At 44.1% G+C, this 18,663-nt stretch overlaps 1 protein-coding gene across 3 annotated transcripts in view; it reads right to left on the bottom strand.

Moving 5' to 3' along the window:
• Positions 1 to 18,663, bottom strand: part of RAB11FIP4 (RAB11 family interacting protein 4) — a 125,057-nt gene that overhangs the window by 43,234 nt on the left and 63,160 nt on the right. The gene's annotated exons all lie outside the window — the stretch shown is intronic.

Here is an 18,663-nt window from a genome sequence, read left to right on the forward strand (position 1 = left end):
GAAACAAGTATTACAGTGAATTGGGCCAAGACATGATAAGGATGTGATCTATTCTTCATCTTTCCCAGAATGATTCCCCATCAGTCATGGCAGAAGCACAGTTCAGAGGCAACTGGCACCTCTAAGCCAGGAAGAGCACAGTTCACGTGCACAGGTAACTTGGGTGACACATAGCAGTTCTCTGTGGGAACAGGTCCAGCAACCCAAAACCAAACAGTGCTATACTCTTGAGGTCATCACAAGAGGCTGCAAGGGAGTTATTAGGAATATTCACAGGGATGCCGCCATAGAGCGCACAGACATAGCGTCCCTCCAAGGCAGGAGGCCCTGAAAGCCCAAACCATCTAATCCATAACACCCCACACACAAGGAGTTCCCCATACACCACCTGAACCACCCTCCGCCCAAGGGAGTAAAGGGACACACCTCTTACTGGCCACAGCTGTTATATTATTTCTTAAACAATGACAGGCCAGACTTTTAACTTGGATGTACCATCCCAGCACTGACTCCAGTGAGCTCTGCTGATTTAAATGGCAAGATTCTGGTCTGGTATCTCGCAAATGATACTGGAAGTGGAGAAGAGCGGGACCAGCCAAATCCTTGTCACTTTTCAGCCAGAGCGGTTACAGACTGAGCCACAGCTGGCTTCCCACAGACACCCTGCTGTAAGCAGTTCTGGACAGCCGAGAGCTGATGAGGTGCAGCAGTCTCATCTGGCCACCATTCAAGTACGACAGCCCCTACTTGATTCATTCATTCAAACAAGGAACCAAAGCTACAAGGATCTGCCCCGACCATCAGCTGTTACCACATATGCGTGAAGCCTTTGAACTAAGTTTCTTTAAACTCACAGTCCTCCCCACAAAAAGCATTTGTACGATTGCCCGATCAAAGAGCATCGATAAGTCGAGTCCTGCCTTCTCTTCCTCCCACTGCAGCGTTCACTATTCCCAAAGGAGCAGGTCTGAATTCTTCACTCACTGTATTCTGTGACTAATCTCCTTCATCATCACAAAAGGAGCTGCTGAGAAGTGCTGCCGTATCAGGATGGGTGGCACAGAGCAGTCCCTGGCCCTCGCTGAATGACAAGCAGATACACTCATCTCGCAGGCAGCTCCATGAGTCACTGGCACAGAAGCCGCATGGGCTCTCCGCATTGCTGCAAGCTGCTTTCCTGAGGATATAGTTTTAGGCAACTGAGCTGTGAAAGAACTGCAGATGAGGGAGCCACGCCACCTTAGAGGACCACGGCTAGCCCCTGCAGGGAGCGCGGCCAGCCCAGCCCTCCGCTGAGCCTGCAAGTCCCTCGCTGTACACTAACACGTCCTTCATACGAATATGCTTCTTCACAGGATGCTCCACCGACTCTGCCCTGAAATGCCTGAACCAGGAGTGCAGACACACCTGCAGTGAGTGCTGTTTACACCAAAGGCATGGGAAGAGGTTGCTATGAGCACGGAACCAGCCAGTCATGCCCGCCCACCCCGCGTCCAACCCACGCGGGCATGACACACGCCAGGGAGAGAGAGAAGGCTGTGCGGGGGCCTGCTTCAACAGTGGCACAGGGAGATTAGCTCTTTCCCCGAGGTCATACTGAAACGCTGTGACAGAGACTAGAGATGAATTCAGGCACCCCTATCCTAAACTAGTCGTACAACCACAACCATGCCCTCTCCTCTGGTTTGGGACACCTCTGCAGGGCCTGTATTTCCACAGTCACTTTGTACTCCATTAAAAGCAAACACAAACACTTCAGAAAGCGGAAAAGCTCGCAGGGAACAAGAGCTCACTGCGCATTTTAGTTCTGTGTAAGAAAACAGACATCTTAGAAAATACAGTCCAGCCCAGATGAAGTTCTCAGCCTGAAAACAACACTGCTTTATCATAATATCCGTCTTTGGTGCATAAGGAGTGAAATGGCTTGCTGCCCGCCACACCGCCGGGCTACCCTGTTGCATCAGCAGTGCAAGAAAGGATCTGCAGAGCCCACAAAAGGGACACAGGACTCCGGGGAGGCTGTCCCGGCTCTCATGCAGACAGCTTTGCTGTAGGTAGCACAGCACGCACAATGCAGCAAGCTCGCTCCTGAAAAGAAAACGCTGACAAAGGGGGAAGGGTCAGGCTCTGCTTTCCCGATCTGTAAGGTTTTCTAAGACTCATCTCCTTCAATCTCATACCATTCAGTTAATAGCTAGCTAGAGCAGTTTCACAGTAATTGAAAGCAGAGTTCTATATGTTTTAACTCTGGCTTTTAGCCTGATTTACATCCCTGATCGACAGCACACTTAACAAAAGGTGCCTTCTGGGGGAAGAAAATTTATCATTCCTTAATTTAAAGTTATACTTACTGAGAATGGCTGTGGAAGTCTCTATAGGGAATTGCGGAGTCTCTAAGCCCGTCTTGGTAGCAGCTAAGTTTTCTCTCCTGTCTTCGCACAAGGGGGATGTGAAGCCAGACCTGGGACACACTCTGTGTCTGTGCTGATGAGGGCTCTCAGCTGTGTATCGTTGCCAAGACACCCGGGGCAGACTCCAAAGCCTCCAGATCTCACCCTGGCTCAGGCATTCCTAATCAAATGCTCCTTTCAACAGGAGCTTCCAGCACAGCCACAGCATCAGCACAGCCACGGGCATCACACAGACCTGCAAACAGCATCATTTTCTTTGATTCAGGTAAAGCTAAACTTCCATGCAGTGCTTTCACCAGTTTGAAATATTGCTTATTAACAAAACATTTTCTATCTGGAATTGTAACAAGCTGTCTACATTAGTCTTACTTTTGAAACAAATAAATTTTCTTTCTCACCACTCTGCTTTGAGCTGCTCAGAGGAGATGACAGAAACAATGGCAGGACTGAAGTCTGTGGTCAGGTTTGATGCTGAAGTCTGCAGTGGGATCAGTTATTTCTGAACAACTATAAGAATGTGCTATGCCAAAATTTTATGACCTGCAGTTGCAAGATTCTTGACATCTAGAAACACAGGGAATTCATAAAATCAGCTGCTGCAGTAACACATGTGAATAAACTTTTGCACTATGGCATCAGATCCTAGACAGCCAGGTCTCATGATGCCAGATGCTGGTACAAATTCACAAGGTCTATCCCAAAGATCTCAGTGTCCAAAATACAAGATACATGATGCTGCACAGAGCAAAAAACAGCCAGATGAAACGAAAACAAAAGTCTGAAGTGCAGCAGAAGCCAAACTGCCTATATGCAAAAATACCACTTCTCAAACCAGTAGAACAGGTGTCATTTTGGGCTTTTGAATTTGTTGTTCCTTTCATAATGTGTTAATTGTGTTAATGGCTATTCTATATCTTGGTGTTAAGATGTAAAAGGTTCACAGAGGTCATGGAAGCCTGCGCAAAACCAGAAGAGATGAATTAGACATTTAAGAATCCCATTTTCCATTGCTTCTATATTGCAGCCGATCCTGAATGCACTCCAGCTTCCTTAATCAACATTAATCTTTGTTTCTACAGGTAAGTTGATTACAGTAAAAATGCTTACAATATGGAAGTCAGATCAAAGCATTTCAAAATTATCAGGATGACTGATCTGACAGATTATTTTTATATTTTGGGTTTTTTTCTGTGGATCAAAAACAGTTCTGATAATGACTTCTTAAGTTAGGACAGGCAACATTTTTCACTATCTTTCAATCTTTAATGGTACAGAAAAAAACATTTCCTGCTCTTTCCTATTAGTTAATCATGAACTAGATGAACTTCTAATATTCAGATTTCTGCAATAATGGAAATTTATGGACCCTTAATTTTAATGATGAGCATTGCTCAAAGTGGGAAGGGTCAAACCTTTAAAAGATTTGAGTTTTCAGGGAGGATATACTTTAAACCTCTTCGTTCCTTTTACAGTTCCCATTATGTGTATGTAAGTAACTTAAAATGAACTCCTCATACAAGACCATGTGTAGTGTGGCTAAAGTAAACCAGTTGAATATATCTTCCCAGTAGGGCCTCAGTTTCTGATTTCAAATAACAGTGTTTTAAAGGAGGGTGGGAAGCAAAAAGATGCAATAAGGTCAAGGAAGTACCGAGGGAAGATAACTCTGGTTTTGCATATGGGTTTTCACACTTCTTTATGCTCCCAGAGATGCATTTTGGAAGGAAAAGAATAAACTGCGCCTCTGCCTGCTGCTGGAAATGCATTTGCATTGAGCTCTGGGGTGTGCAGCCTTCAACCAGCTTCATCATTCAGCTCAAAAGTATGAATAGTTCACCAAATAATATGATCATTGTTAATAACACTAGTTATCGACACCCCAGGGAGTGAGACACTTGAGACAGTTCATGTTCTTTACACACAGATGCTGAAGGCACAACACGCTCAAGCAGCCGAGGCTCAGCCTCTAGGTCAAATTACAGCATGGCTGGGCCTGATGTAGCCCCCTCTCCAAAATATTTCGCAATATAGTAGGCCTGGTGTCCTGTTTTCAGCTGGGAAAGAATTAATTTTTTTTCTAGTGATTGCTGTGAAATGAATGTCAATAATGCATATTGTTTTAGTTGTTGCTAAGCGATATTTATATTTTTCAAGGACTCTTTTCAGCTTCCCGTAGAAGCTGAGAAGGGGCATAGACAGAACACTGGAATTCCCAATGGAATATTCCATACCATAGAGGTCATGCTCAGTATATAACTGAGGGTTGGCTGGGGGAATCTGCAATCGCTGCTTGGGATGGTGCTAATTTACCGGGCTGTGAGAGTGTACTTGTGTCATTATAATTGTTATTTTCCTTTCCTGTTATTGTTTCTATTAAACTGTCTTTATCTCAACCCGGAGGTTTTGGGTTTTTTGACTTTCCCTTCCTTTCCTCCCTCTTCTCCCCACCCTTCTAGGGGAAGGGGGAGAACTGCGTGAGCGGCTGTGTGGTCCTGCCTGCAGGCTGCGGTTAAACCACGACACCTGTATACCTTCTTAATTCAGTGCCTCTCCATTTGGAGGTTGCCTGGAGATACCCCAACATAAAGAAATTTCACTCTATATTTGAAAGCCCCACTGCAGGACTGCAGTTTCAGGCTGAGCTGGAGGATGGGTCTGCTCAGCTCTGCACCAGGGCTGGCATCAAGAGTGTCCCCACAGCCTAGAACAAGAGCAATGATGGAGATTGCTGCAGCTCAGGGTCCTTTCTCCGAAGACCTGGAGGCTACAGGGCAGGGCATGAAGCCAGTTCTCCCACAGAGTTAGGATGTGCCTGGGGTACGCAGTGCAAATGGCGAGGGAAGGGCTCTACGCTCCACAGCAAAGGCTGGCAAAGATTACTACAATTAAATAAGCCGAGCATGATTAAAAATGTATCTCTCCCACTCACAATTTCCATTAATCTTTCAGAAGGTCTAAACTGAGAAGGTAAATTAACTCCTTATCTGTTCATACTTTAAGCTTTTTAAAAAGCAGGTCTGAAGTCTGGAATAAATTCAGCAGGCATCAATTTTTTAGCCTTACATGGGAAAATTTGCCTAATAAAACACTACGATTTTATCAGACTGTTTCCTTCTGTTTCCTCTCTGGTAGGTAATGGAAGTTACACCCACTACTTAGCTTTGACATGTGTAACCCAGAAAAGCCTCAGTTCTCTGTAAAAATGCCAAGTGATACGTTTCTTTGTTAGAAGATGTCTTGGGGCTCTTGTCGCATTCTTCTAAACACCTCAGGAAAAACTAAGAGCATTGTTAACAGCTAGTAGCAAAGCGCCACGCATTAGCCATTCTTCTTCTGAATGGAAAAGAACAATTTCTGATGAAATATAGTTCCTGCTATATTCCTAGATTGCTTTACTGGATAGCTGCCCTGTCTTTCACCAGCCTTGGGCTGGAAGTAGGAACGATGAGAGGGGAATTCAGATACTCTTGAAAAGAATGAAAAGAAATTGTTAAAATTCTCACTAAAAGATTTTTTTTTTAAATGGTGTCAATCATTTTCTTAAATGTTTATGCAATTAAACAAATTTGTTAAAAATCCACTCAAAATGAAATTGACACTCTCTAGTCTGAAGGATATCAAAATGAGACACTTTGAAATTTAGACATAATTTCCTTTCTCCTGAGCCAAAACGTTGTCAAAAGCGGACATTTTAACTTTGACGGAAAACAGCTTTACCGTGTGACTTAGCACTCTATCCAGTGCCTCAGCTACAAATGCCATCACAAGAAAGAGAAGTTGAAAGATACCCAGAGAAAAATCACACCAAGCTGGACTGCGGCGGTGAGGGCCTGGTGGCAGCAGTGTCTGAAGGCCCAGGCTTCCTCCCGCAGCCGTGTGACAGGTCAGTCCCTGGTTCTGGCACAGCAGTGTGGCCGTGGGACCACATCTCCTCCTGCTACTTCCTGGGGCAGCTGTGCATGATGTGTGCTGCTCTGGAAAGCCAAGGCACCGCTAGGGCATGCATCTGCGATCAGCTACTCCCGCCTAGCAAGGGCTGCTCGCCCTAATGCTGCTTTTGTAGCCCAGCATTGTATAGCAGAAAGGCTTCAATCTGCCTCCTCAATGCCTGTCAGAACACACTATAGCTGCACTATAGCTGAAGTTTCTCCTGGTGCTACAGCAAAACTACAGCTATTTATAAGCTATCTTATTTCTAGATTGCACTTCTTCCTAGTAGGAGATACAAAGACATGTATAAATGGCAATTAAATAAACCACAATAGATTGTGTTAACTGCTGGTAACTACGAAGCCACCTTGATCCCTTTCTGCATCTAAGATATTCACCACGTGACACTGAGGCCTCAGCTCACAAAGACTTTTCAATTTCGGATTAAACGTGTTGCATTGGAAATAGCTCTGGTAACCCACAGCATCAGATTATAGCCAGCAAAAAAGAAGAATGAATGGCAGAGGGAAGACAGGAAGGGATAAGCATTTGCACTGGGAGAAGGGGTACAAAGGGAAAAACCTAGAGTTTTACCACCTTGCCATGTTTCTGGGAACTGCCTGACCATGGATGAAGAGAGAAATTACAGCCTGATTCCACTCGCTGGAGCTCCAGTTCTTGAAACATGATCAAAATCTGGAAAAAAATCCCATCCTGAGAGAGACTTAACTGAAAACTGCACCAATGAGAATGAGATTGAGCCCCAGTGTAACTCGAGAAGGCAAACCCAGGGAAGGATATGAAGTCTCCCCAACAACACATGTTGGAGGTGGCAGTTTTTCATAGGAATACTTTATTTGCTTCCAGCTTGCGTGATTGCTTCTGAAAACACGGCTTCCTCCTTTCAGGATTTTCTTGCAGAAACTTTTTCTCTTTACTCTCCAGATGATTCACATTTCGCCTTAGAGACTATTTTTAGCTGCTTTTCTTTCAGCACATGTTCTTGGAGAGTCCCTATTTATGTGGTCTCTGTTTCCCTCCTCTTGGCTTCTCTTGGGAGAAGCTCCATGAGGCCAGCTATTGAGAGCGGTGCTTGCACATCCCTCCTGCTTTTGTGTCCTCCACCATCAGAGTACTTCTGAGGTCAACAACAGCAGTCTTTATCACAATGAAGCTAGATAAAGGAAAGAAAACAAGCCAAGGAAAATCAAACACACTCCAGTTCCTCAGAGTGTTTGCAAGGCCATCCTGAGGCTGGGCCTGGGCAAAGGTCTGATGGTCTGGACACATGAATAGAGATGCGAAGCTGAAGGTGTAAACACGTAGCAAATACATACAGAGGCAGCTGGGTACAACTGAGCACTAAAAAGCATGAGACAATTGCCGCAATTCGTCTGGGGTAAACCTGACACCGAGACATGAAGTTACCTCTTTGTTAGGGTCACATAGCTTTAAAAAAATGGGAAATATTAACTCATCCATGTGTCCACGGCCAACATTGTGGTAGGTGTTCGTACGCTGGACTCCGCTGGACTTTGATGGATTTAAGCTGGACTCTGATGTCTTAAGGATTAGTTTTATGACACAGATATTGTGGGACATGGTTAAGAACAGCCCAAAATACACACGCCTAAATAATGTTACAAGCCCAAGAGGCAGCTCCACAAGCGGGAAAGCGCCTTGTATCAGCCTACACTGATTTCTTTCACATATGGGAACAATGTCGATGTATTAAATCATTTTTACACTGGTAAAGTCACATGAATGAAGGCCTGTCTTGCTTTAACTATACCCATACAAAAGCCTATTTTTATAAAACAGAAGAGTTTAATATTGTTGAGGTTCCTGCCTCTCTTCCAAATGTGGCTAAAATTTTTGAATGAGTCTAAATTTTTTGATGGATGTAAGTGGGACTCACATGCGTATACACACACACACACTCAAGACACATCACAAACAATGGGAAAACTAACTAAAGCACAAGTAAACCAGCTGGAGGTAGAGGTGAAAACACACTCAAGGTATGAATGCTAAGTAAAATTTGACTGTAGTTTGTAATTTGTATCTTTGCGGTCTGGGCTTACAAGTAAATCTCTCCTCTACCACCGAGATTCAACATGCTCTAATATATAACGTTGTCTTTAAGAGCCTCTTGTATATTGATCCCAAAAGTATGGCTCAATCTTGTTAGTTTATAATCTGCTAGGTTAGTAAGAGCTCATAGGGAGCCAACATATGGATGTACTTCTGAGCACATTAACAGATGCAGTACAGCAGCTAAGTCCATTACACTGAGCAGTGGAGTTGGTTGTACTCTTCTTGTTGCCAATATGGCAATAATTAGGGCTGCTGTGTGGCTCAGTAGACTAAAAGAACTGGCAGACCAAATTAATCCCAGGAGTAATTCAAAGAAGACAGAGGAGTTACACCAGGATTCATGGCCCACTGTGTTCCTCTCCTTTTGAAAGCCTCGCTTAAGAATATTAGCTATTTGCAGGCTGAAGTCTGGCTACTAAATGGTAATTAGACAGCTACATGGGAAATAATTACCTGATTATGAGATGATTAATTAGTATGCTGTCAAGATACGATTATCCTGGCATCTAGGGAATACACTGTATTTCTTCTTTGCTCCTTACAAGATGATGACGGCAGCATAAAGCACTTCTGCCCTAAATCCCTACAGAAATGGACAGCAAAAGAGCACACAGACAGTAGCACTCAGTACCCAGGGATTTAATGAAGCTAGAAATACGCAGGGCAGACTGACACAGCCCAGCCCTGTCGCAGCAGGTCAAAATCAGACAAGAAAACAGCTTCACAGAGAGCAAAACCCAAGTAAGATCCCACCTGCACCATCCCTCAAACACACTGAATGCTCCACTCCTGACCACAAGCACACAACCTTACTCTGGGAGAGAAGCAATTCCTGACCACCTGTATATTGCAGTGTAGGCACCACACTTCATGACCATCAGCTCCAAACCAAGTATGCAAATTTTTATAGATGCCTGCAGGGGCCAGAGGGTAACAACACATATACCTCTGGCCCCTGAGACATCAGGAAAAGGCAGGAAGGCTGATATGACAGGGAGAGGCAAGATTTCCAACACTAGCTCCTTCTAGCAGAATACAGCCTGACCTAATTAGTTAGAACATGCCTGTTTGTACAAGGGTGCACCAAACTTCTAATGCTGCCCTTGACTGTTTTTATAAAGTAGATAGATTTGACACCTACTAATCTTGCTAGGCTAGCACCTTCATAAACTAGTATAGGTAAGGAAGCAAGGCATACACCTTCAGCACCATCACAACCAGCGCTCTGATCTTTTCCCTGGTTGAGGCAAAGCAGCCCTGCTTTGCACTCTGCCTTTTATTTGAGTGGGCTTTGCAGACAGAGAAACGAGGAAAAGCATGCCGGAAAATTATTAGCCCGTGAAATTTAGTATCCAATTCTACCTACATGTACAAAAGTACTGCTGAATGTTATATATGCTCAGATATAAAAGTTGGGCTACCAGACAAGGCACCAGCTGAGACATAGGCACAGGTTCCCACTCGGTGATGGGCATTTCCCGTGACCTCAGTGGTATGTAGTCTCCTGGCTCTTCTGGAAACCAATCTGACTCTGCCACCTACCTGGGCCTTATCACTGAACAGCTCAATTTATCTTCTTCAAACTTGGGATGAATAACAATTTCCTAGCTCCCAGAGAAGCTGTAAGATGAATTCATTAGAGCCTATGAAGCATTTTGATAGTATAATAATGGAATAAGTATTGTAGATAGTTTTTATGCTAATTCCTTCATCTACATATCTGTGGCCGCCACCTCCCACAATTTAACAGATATATCGTAGGCAGAATAAATCTCTCAGAAGTAATGAGCCTCTGTACCAAGTTTGCAGATCATTTCCACATCTCACCACCTGTGTAGGGCCACCCTACACTTGGTTCCTCCAGGATAACTTGGAGCAGCCTACTGTAAGATGACAGTGAGTGACAGCCTCAGTGCACAGAGCCTGAACTGTGCTGCTTTGCACATCTTTTGCACCAACCTTAGGGGGAAGCAACCAGGGTGGCAATCTCTTTAAAAATTCCCTAATGACAAAGGCCATGCTCACCCAGCTCTCTGGGATGGAGATGTGTAGGCAGTCTCTCGTGGGCTGATCCATTGTTCCACCTAGAGTTTTCCTCCTCCCATATGTAAATGCCATTAGTGCTTCTCACATTCAAATCCTTCTGCTAGTCCAGATCCTGTAAAATCCTAATTCCAGATAAACCAAAGTGCCCAGGTCCCCAGCAGCTATGGAAGCAACAGGAATCACTTCCCTGGGCATACTAGTGGTACAAGGCCTCCTGGCCATCACCTCCCTGGGAATGCTCAACATTGCAGCCCAGGCGCTGAGCACACTGTGTTGAACTTTGCCTCTGCGTTACCCCTTAGCCAGACAGCTCCCAATTAACAACTTTGTGTGAGCCCAACCGGCTCTAGACAATATTTTCAAATGTGACCACTGTGAAAGGAAAAAAAAAATAGGTCAAGAGGATTATGCAGGGTGACTAATGATTGCTGCATGCTGGGCTGAGATGTGAAGTCTGGCTGTGTTTTCAAAGGTGCATAATAATATGTCCTTGTCTGACCTGTGATGCTGTTGACACTTTTTCTGAGTTGATGCCTTCTCACAAATCCCCATTAGGCTGGAAGCTTGAACACCCACCGTGAATGATGCCAGCGGAGTGGAAGGGCTATCAAACTTTGCAGAACTCCCATTTAAGTTTCACTTCATTTCTTAAAAGCAAGGCAGCAGAGGGAATTATTTAACTGTCAAGCCCTTTTGGAGTTGTTTGCTGAGGGATGTGGCTGCTGTTCTCAGGCTGTGGGGCACAATGTGTTAATACACAGACCGTTCCCTGGAGCCGGTCAACAGATAAGAGGAGGGGGCTATTCTGCTCAGCACAGCTGGCACATACAGTCAGGGGAATGTGCTCTGCCAGCTTGCCATCCAAATAGCCAGAACTAATAGTTTTATCCTTATTTAACTGATAGGGAGGACGACACGGCATGGTTCAGCTGCCCTGCCCAAAAATCACAGGAGGTTTGTAGCAATAGGAAAATGAATTCATCTGTTTTCTCTCCTGGTCCTGTGTTTAGCATTGTAGAGTCCCTCAATGTACACCTTTCATTAACAGGGAAGTTAGAGTTCGTTTTTCTCATTTGACAAATGTTCACCAGCCAAGTATTTGTATCAATCTCTCCATCCTGGTCACAGAAATACATCCCTTTCTAGCTACAGAAATTGGAAGAGAAGGCAACTCAGCTATAGTTGAGCCGAACCTATAGTTCCCCACAGGAATTCCAGAGCAATGAGTGATGCAGCCGTCTCAGAGAGTCACAGCAAACAGTCTTTTGTTTCTGTTACAGTCCCTTCATGGATAAGAGTATAAATATAACCATAGAGAAGTTTCCTTGACAAATGCAGACATACCAGGAAAAACATAACTTCTGGTTCAGCTTAACTGTGAGGAAGATCTGAAAGACATTTTGTCTCAGACAGCAGAGGCCACCCCTTGCATATGGGCTGTTGGCAGCCTGGCAAAAGCTGGGTGTGATGACGCTAGACTGGATGATGGTGGGCCCTAGACGTGGAGCCGGGAACAGCAGGTGCAGATTTGTTGTGGGAGGCAAGATACCTTTTTCAATTCCCATCACATTTTTTCCAGAATGCCGCAGGGAAAACTCCCAGCTTTAGGAGAAACATACAGCTGTCCAACAAAGCTCACGAGTGTGGGCAAAGTTGTGACAATATTAGCACTACCAAGACCTTTCTGAGGCACCATCACATTGATGTTCTACTGCTTTTGGGCAATTTTCACTTTTATACAAGTAATGGGGGAGCACAGCACGTACATACGTACCATAGCTGCCTTTAAAATAAGATCAGTTATAATTCCCAGGCAATTCTACACTGGCAAAAGAATAGAAATTCCTTGCTATAGCAAGAACAGTCCTCTGACTGAAAAGGTACAGCCCAGGCAAGGCCTTTCAATGGAGTCCCATCAAGGCATTGTGAACTCCAGGCTCACAGAGGGCCTGGGCTCCCTACCTCACTCCCGAGGTACCACGCAGAATTTAACAGAGGATCAGTTTCTGCCCTATTGTTAGGTATCTGCAATCACAGGCTGAGAAGAATAATTTTGCACAAGCTCCTTGATTTAGATCAACCCAAAAGTGACAAGAATACTTTTCTTGCCTTTCAAAGAAAAGCCTGCCAGAGCCAACAGACTGATTGTTCCATAAATCAATTTCTTTCCCAAGTGTAAAATCTCCAACTGCTCATCCCCTGTCTTTCATCCTAATTAAACAGTGATGTGAAGTAATCAGCAGTATTGTCAATGGCCCTGGTGCTGTACAGACACTTCTGAATATACAGTATTAGAAGGAAACGAAGCCAACGAAGAAGATTCCCCTGGAGCAGCTGCATGGAAACTAGCAGCGCAGGCTGGAAACATCCATGCAAAACCAAGACACTCCATGACTCAGGGCGAGCCCAGCTAGGGGCCGGCAGTGCCCTGTGTCCTGCAAAGAGCACTAAATGTGATGTGGCTTTCTCTACCATTTCAGCAGGGAGTAAACTATCTCCAGTTACCTTTCATATTCTATTTCCATAATCTGGTCAAAATACTGAACTACTCTTAAAGACTGATCCCAGCCCTTGACACTCACCTCTCCCTTCTAATTAATCATGTTCAATATGGAAGTGTTTAGGTGCCATGAGAAAAGAGGTGCTGTGAGACAGTGAGGAGTTATCAGCTTGTGGGAAGCTTTGGGACCCCACGTAATCTAAGAAGCAGTTACAGATGGTGAATTACCTCAGGAAACAGAAACGCGTGTGGTCCATGTGGTTCTTGTTACCCACTGGCTCTTGTGGAAGCAGCAGGAGTGCGAAGCCAGCCCCAGCCTACTGGAAAGCGGGTGCTGGGGAAAGGATGTTGTGCCTCCCCAAGTGGACCTGCACAAGCCAGTCCCAGGGAGCTGTGCTAACAGAGATGAGCCCAGAGCAGAGAGGGCAGGATTTCCTAACGCAGTGTGAGCTCCTGGGAGACGATTCAGAAGGGTCCTTCCTCTCCCGAGTATTGGTTCCCTCATAAGAAAGAAGACATTGCACATAAAGGCGAGTCTATACAGAATGCAAGTATCCAAGTCAAAAAATATGAACATTTGGTACAGTAAATATTGATATATTCCTAATAGTGCTGGTTTCTTCCCTTTCCCATCTCTTCCTTCCAAAATGAAGTGGTCCTGTCCTCCCAGGGGAAAGGCAAAGGAAGAGCCCCACATGACGAGCGGTATACAAATACAATCAAGAGAGACTGTCTCTTCCTGTAAAGGTTTTTGATGTAATGAGACTGCATACAAGCTGGAGGAAAAGCATGTCACTCAGCAGCACAGCACGTAATGCCCTGGCTCTAAGTCAGGAAACTTCTGACAGTTTTTTTCACTGGGAAAAAATAGTAATCTTCAATAACTGCAGAGAAAGTGCTCCAGGGCTTTCCCCAGCCCTAGGATTTTGCTTCATGAAGCACATGGGTCAGTGTTATTCAGGACATTTCACTGCTGAAACTTTTCTGTGTAGACTAGCAGGATATCAGTCACTCTTGGCAGGGCATCTTCTGCCGTATCTGAGTACAAACTCTTTCCCCTTTGATTCGAGTACCACGACATGACACAGGATGTTGCCTGATTGCAAAGTTTTGTCATGGTGCAGTAATCTGAGAAGTCTTACTCAAAGTTTCTTTATAGGCAAGGAATCATACTAGGCAACAGGTGAAAACTCTGAATTACTGCAAAAAACTTCCTTTTATAATTCTCCTGTAATATCTGGCAGTGAGACAAACAGAAAATTTTTAAGTGAAGTTTCAAAATAAGGCAGAAACAGAAAACCAGTGATTTACTCTTTCTCTTAACTGACAGATTCCCAGATGAGGAACCTGTGGCAGCTCCTGCAGCTAGATAAACCCTGCAAAGAGTCATTCATAAAGGGATGGTTGTTCAGAGGCAAACAAATATTTATGAAATGCAATATTTATCTATTAGTTTCACAAAATACTGTGCATTACTCATTTCCACAAAAATCAGATCTCAGAGACGCAGTGAAATACTGACTTCATTTATTATTTAGGTCTCCCTCCTCACTTTTCTACAGGGTTAATAGCAACTCACGAATCTTTCCTTGGAAACATCTGTGCCCGCTCATTTAAAAAGCCAAGAATTTAACAAAGCAAAGACTGTTGGTTTAAGCTACGAATGTCACAAACTCTTAAAGCCTAAATCCCATGCTGCTGGAGGGTCCATTGGTTACCAGTCTAGAGCCCCAGGTTTTTGCAGCACATACGCATGTAGCAAATGTGCTGCTGAAAAGGGAGGGAGAATACCAACCAGATCCTCAGGGCCTTTTCTTCAATAGACACACTCTGCACTCTGGAGATAAAAAAACCCAAAGCTACAGCATGCAGGTAGAAAATGCATGGATCCAGAGCTCTGAAAACACGTATACAACTCCACAGACACACGGGCAGGAAAGGCCTCGTCCCACACTCCCACAAAAGAGTTGCATTATTTTATAGGCAGGATTGATGTCACTTGGACAAGGCCTAGAGACTCCAGAACAGGGGACTCAGCATTCTCAGGATTTAACATTTCTGGGTTGTTGCTGATAAGCTGATCACAAAAAGGATGCAAATTATCTCTGACCATCTCAGTTTCTATTTTGTTATCATGCACGGATTGAAAAAACAAACCAAAACAACAACAAAATGCCAGAAAAATAAGGACCACTTATTTTTCATTTTAGCCACCAGCTCCATATTTATCAGACTAAATTTCTCCTCCAAGTTTACTGATGGAAATTTAACCCCAGTAAATACTTATAATTCAATTAGGATTTCCAGATTTGGCCTAGACGCTGTACAGTGCATGCAGTCCTTTGGGATAACTGGAGGATACTAGATAAACATTTGCAGAACATCCAATTCTCCAAAAGTAGTGGGTGAAGAAGACAAGTTATTCTAATCACTGTTCAGACTTCTCCCAATTGGTTCTCCCTTAATCTCCCAACCTTTTACTTCCTTTTTGTGGCCTTAGATTTACTTTCCTCTGGTTTTTGAGAATTCACTTCCTGCTCCCTTTTTCCATCATTTCTTACTGCAATCCTTCTACATATACATTTCAGATAAGTTGTCCCTGCACACCCAACTCCTCAGTGCGCACAGCTCGGTTTTGCACACACACTCTGCTCAGAGGTTATTCTGCACTGTGAATGGATGAAGGGAAAGCTGGACATCAGTTCTTCCTTCAGTCTCAGATCACTCGTGATGTGAGCTCTCTTGTACAAGGCACTGAGAGAAAATTCAGTTGAAAACACTGCCACAATTTTAAGCCAGCAGGCCAAACAGCAGAAATTCCTACAGGAAAAAAAGCTGATGAAATTGGCCTATTCTGAGATGTGCAACAAGAAGCCAGTAGAACCAAGATCCCAAGAAATACACTAGTCTAAAACGTAGAGATTTGTGGCAGAGAGCTCTTTTTAAAGATCTAGGTATGACAAACCATTTTAAGTTCTGAAACTCTGAAAGACAGAAGAGGACCCTGGTGAAGGTGAAGCTGTAAGAGTTGAAAGGAGGCATATATATGAAAAAAGTTACTACTGTAACAGTATTAAAAGCTTACATGGCGGGGGAAAAAAACCTCAGCAGGAACATAGGCTTGCTTCTTTCACGCTCTTAGGTTGATTTTCACCATCTAAGAATCTGACCAACAGTTCTTAGTGGTTCCTAAACACCCCTCCCCGTTCTGGACAGGTTCCCATCTTCCATGCTCTAGATTTTTCCATGAGTGTGCCTTAGGGCATTGTAACCATATGGTCCATCTCCTGATAAAAGACACGTGCCCTGGTTAGCCCAACAAATCTTCCTCAATGACATTAGCCTTCAAGGACACAGTAATCAAAAACTCCTTGGAGTAACAGACAGCAGTAATTTTTTCAACATACATATGCCAGTAATAAATGCAGAACAGTTATGGCTATAGGAAACTTCTTGTGGAGAATATATAACAATACTGGAGGTTCTGTTTATTGCTCTGTCTGTGACCACAACAATCCAAACATGTCCCCTGTGCTGCTGGAAGAAGGTAGTAGCATATTCAGCATGTATAAGTTGAAAAATTCCCTCCATTTTAAATGAGATGTTATGAATAAATTACTACCATGGGCAAAATTTTATCTAAGTATTGCATTATTCTGTAAGAATGGCTGGACAAAGCTCTACAATATATTTACACCAGATCTATGTATTTGGGGTGTATCTGTGAAAGAGCGCAGAGCCTGCAAACTTTCTCGCCTCATTATCCTGCTTTGGCTCTACATGGTGCTGTGCAAACACACACTGAGAAAGCCTTTGCCCCAAACAACATGCCGAGTGACCAGAGACTTATGTAGAAAGGCAACAAATGAACAGGATTCACACTAGGGATGTCTCCTTGTAGACTTTCAGGCTCCACAGCTAAGAACAAACCAAAGTCTCTTGCAAAGCCAAATTGTTATCACAGTCCTATTTACACAGGCTGGGAAAAGCTCCAAGGAATAACCCTTTTTGATATGCCTTTTTTACCTTACTATGTCTACTTTATGTGTTCCCTTTCCAAACACTTCCTAGTCATGGCGGCTTGCGACCAGGCTGCCAGTTTTGCACCATCAGCCCAAAAAGCTTATCACCATTTGCGTCAATGCTGTATCAACATTGCCATGGTTACATTATTATTCCAACTGAACCTTGCTGGTAACTTATCATAATGCCAAGTACCAAAACAAAGCTAAGAACCAGCGTACATATCCGCCTAAACAGGCTACTCTATCTCATGGCCAACTGATACTACAGTCAACTGCGTAATCACAATAACAGTCTGGGTAAAAAGGTGAGCCAAATAGCAAAATTCCTAATTAACAAGGCCTCTCAGGGGCCTAATTAATCTTGCCTGGATTTCTGTAAACTTAGAAAATGTAACAGTTGTCAGTTTCTTTCCTATTTCTCATCTGTTTAGACCGTAGCTCTTGGAGCAAGGATTGTTTCACTCTAAGTCCTGCCTGGCAGGCGGCAGTCCCCGTACCTGCTGGCACTGTCCCACCAGTGGACACAAAGCTCCAGAACTGGTCCAGGCTCTGCAGGGACCATGTCGAATGGAAAGAAATGACCTCTCTGTTCCACGCAGCTTGGGATGGGCTTCAGCAGCCTCTTCTTGGCATGCAGTTGCTCAACAGAAGCTGCATTTCTCCGCATCCTTATTCTAGACAGGGCCTCTGTGTCCCTGATTAAAAGAAGGTCAAATAGCCCATATCTCTTTTTAATTTTTAATCGCAATTTCATGCTGTTATTTCAGCTGCTGGAGGCAGTGTAGCACAAATCCCTCAGGAGTAATTCCTAGATACTCTTTTGTAGGCTGGCCTACTTTTTCTTCCCGATCAGTTACAAATTGCTTATTGCAGCCCAGATGTGTGACAGGACTGGAAAAGCCTGCCTCCACACAGATTTTCTCCACTGCAGCATGTAAAAAAAATAAATAAATCACGTTTTGATTCTTCTCCAGCTTCTAAAAATAGACAAGATAATCAAGATCTAATTTTTAGCTCTGTGGGCCCAGCTGAGTACGATGGTTTAATTTTAAACAGTTCTGTAGACTCCAACAGAGGACAGTGCTGCAGTCCCCGCCGTGCGGCTCCTTGCTGCGGTCGTCTCCCACGGTGGGAGGCAGCTCTCAGCGCTGCTGGGCAAACCTGGTGGGGGAAGACACTCGAATTTGGGTAGGCCAAATTCCACGCAGTTTTGCAGGGACTGTGGGAATTGCAAGGTCTGTGTGTGAAATGCAAGAGTAAGGAAGTGGGAAAGGTATCCTAAAGCTTTCATAACTAGGAAAAGTACCGGGCAATTTCATGGGCTGCATGGGTCATTGTGGTGGCAATGCTTGAGGCTCCTGAAATCACATATTTGAACCCTAAAATACTGTGGGCAGGATAGCAGCAGCTGCATGACAGAAATTATTCCTGTAAGACGTCACCTATGGAGGGTATTTTTCATGTAAGTGGGAAAATTCCTAGCAGTATGTGCAGCTCTTGTTTTGAAAATTGAGAGAAGCTGCCTCCAAAGAAAATACACTGCTCTCAGTTTGATCAGAGAGGCTAGAAAGTAGAAAAGAAGCAGTCAAATCCTTTTCGTTTGCTTGTGCAATGAGGGATTTCGCTGGTTTTGTTTAGCTAGGACATCTCTTTG

This window comes from Chroicocephalus ridibundus, chromosome 14 (assembly GCF_963924245.1).
Source record: "Chroicocephalus ridibundus chromosome 14, bChrRid1.1, whole genome shotgun sequence".
Taxonomy (NCBI): domain Eukaryota; kingdom Metazoa; phylum Chordata; class Aves; order Charadriiformes; family Laridae; genus Chroicocephalus; species Chroicocephalus ridibundus.